The following is a 2496-nucleotide window of genomic DNA, read 5'->3' as shown; positions in this document are numbered from 1 at the left end:
GCTGCAAATGGGCATCCGCAACAGGCGCCTTCTTCATGCATCCGTGCTGACTGCTGTCCATTGGTGACAAAGGCTAGAATTTGCACGCCACTACCATAAATGAACGTTCAATGACTGGCGACAGGTGGTTTTCTCAGATGAATCACGTTCAATGCTCCATCAGAGAGATGGCCATCACGGCGCTTGCGACTTGAAATGTCTGAAAACCAACAGCACAATCGTCGGAAGGCACCAGGCTGGAGAGTATTTCCGGGGTGATCTTGTCATTCTGAAAACCGCAATGAGCCAACACACACACACACACACACACACACACACACAGACGTACACTCATGGAAATGGAAAAAAGAACACATTGACACCGGTGTGTCAGACCCACCATACTTGCTCCGGACACTGCGAGAGGGCTGTACAAGCAATGATCACACGCACGGCACAGCGGACACACCAGGAACCGCGGTGTTGGCCGTCGAATGGCGCTAGCTGCGCAGCATTTGTGCACCGCCGCCGTCAGTGTCAGCCAGTTTGCCGTGGCATACGGAGCTCCATCGCAGTCTTTAACACTGGTAGCATACCGCGACAGCGTGGACGTGAACCGTATGTGCAGTTGACGGACTTTGAGCGAGGGCGTATAGTGGGCATGCGGGAGGCCGGGTGGACGTACCGCCGAATTGCTCAACACGTGGGGCGTGAGGTCTCCACAGTACATCGATGTTGTCGCCAGTGGTCGGCGGAAGGTGCACGTGCCCGTCGACCTGGGACCGGACCGCAGCGACGCACGGATGCACGCCAAGACCGTAGGATCCTACGCAGTGCCGTAGGGGACCGCACCGCCACTTCCCAGCAAATTAGGGACACTGTTGCTCCTGGGGTATCGGCGAGGACCATTCGCAACCGTCTCCATGAAGCTGGGCTACGGTCCCGCACACCGTTAGGCCGTCTTCCGCTCACGCCCCAACATCGTGCAGCCCGCCTCCAGTGGTGTCGCGACAGGCGTGAATGGAGGGACGAATGGAGACGTGTCGTCTTCAGCGATGAGAGTCACTTCTGCCTTGGTGCCAATGATGGTCGTATGCGTGTTTGGCGCCGTGCAGGTGAGCGCCACAATCAGGACTGCATACGACCGAGGCACACAGGGCCAACACCCGGCATCATGGTGTGGGGAGCGATCTCCTACACTGGCCGTACACCACTGGTGATCGTCGAGGGGACACTGAATAGTGCACGGTACATCCAAACCGTCATCGAACCCATCGTTCTACCATTCCTAGACCGGCAAGGGAACTTGCTGTTCCAACAGGACAATGCACGTCCGCATGTATCCCGTGCCACCCAACGTGCTCTAGAAGGTGTAAGTCAACTACCCTGGCCAGCAAGATCTCCGGATCTGTCCCCCATTGAGCATGTTTGGGACTGGATGAAGCGTCGTCTCACGCGGTCTGCACGTCCAGCACGAACGCTGGTCCAACTGAGGCGCCAGGTGGAAATGGCATGGCAAGCCGTTCCACAGGACTACATCCAGCATCTCTACGATCGTCTCCATGGGAGAATAGCAGCCTGCATTGCTGCGAAAGGTGGATATACACTGTACTAGTGCCGACATTGTGCATGCTCTGTTGCCTGTGTCTATGTGCCTGTGGTTCTGTCAGTGTGATCATGTGATGTATCTGACCCCAGGAATGTGTCAATAAAGTTTCCCCTTCCTGGGACAATGAATTCACGGTGTTCTTATTTCAATTTCCAGGAGTGTATATATATTCTTGGGGACCACGTTCACCCCTACATGCCATTTGTTTTACCTCGTCCAGGACAGTACAACATGCAACACGGCTCGCAGTGTACGTGCGTGTTTCGAAGAGCACCAGGATGTTTGCCGTGCACCCCTGGCTACCAACTCTCTGGATTTAATCCAATTCAGAATCTGTGGGACAACAGCGACGGGCTGTTCGCACTGCGGATCCTCAATCGTGGAACCTAGCGCAGCTGTCCACGGCACTGGAGTCGGACATCGCTGGTCGTACTTTCAAGAACCTCACTGATTCTGAAACAACAGGTACCATCGGTGACCATGCAACTTTCGGACATGTCCGAAAGAACAGATACCATCGGTGCCCACGCAGCTCTCTTAGAATGAAATGATAATTAAATAAAGACCCTAAGCTGTCGACAGGCGTTGATATACATCAACGGGGACAGTTGAAAATGTGTGCCCCGACTGGGACTCGAACCCGGGATCTCCTGCTTACATGGCAGACGCTCTATCCATCTGAGCTACCGAGGGCACAGAGGAGAGTGCGACTACAGGGATTTATCCCTTGCACGCTCCCCGTGATCCTAATTTAATGTCCACACTCTACATTCGTAGTGCCCCAGCCCACTACACTCATTACTCGCGGCAGACAATCTTATCCAGTCCCGTAAGGGTTCGGCCAATGCGTGTGCATCCAGCACAGAAGAAAAAGGTCAATGGCCGGTTAGCCTTAACTATATGAAGAT

At 54.4% G+C, this 2496-nt stretch overlaps 1 non-coding gene across 1 annotated transcript; it reads right to left on the bottom strand.

Moving 5' to 3' along the window:
- Positions 1-2207: 2207 nt before the first annotated feature.
- On the bottom strand, positions 2208-2282 carry Trnat-ugu (transfer RNA threonine (anticodon UGU)). The gene has a single exon. It is a non-coding gene; the product is annotated as a tRNA-Thr (tRNA).
- Between the last annotated feature and the right edge of the window lie 214 nt (positions 2283-2496).

The sequence above is a fragment of the Schistocerca cancellata genome, chromosome 9 (genome assembly GCF_023864275.1).
Source record: "Schistocerca cancellata isolate TAMUIC-IGC-003103 chromosome 9, iqSchCanc2.1, whole genome shotgun sequence".
Classification (NCBI taxonomy): domain Eukaryota; kingdom Metazoa; phylum Arthropoda; class Insecta; order Orthoptera; family Acrididae; genus Schistocerca; species Schistocerca cancellata.
Note: the sequence above shows the minus strand (reverse complement) of the source record. Positions and strands in the feature narration are given on the sequence as shown.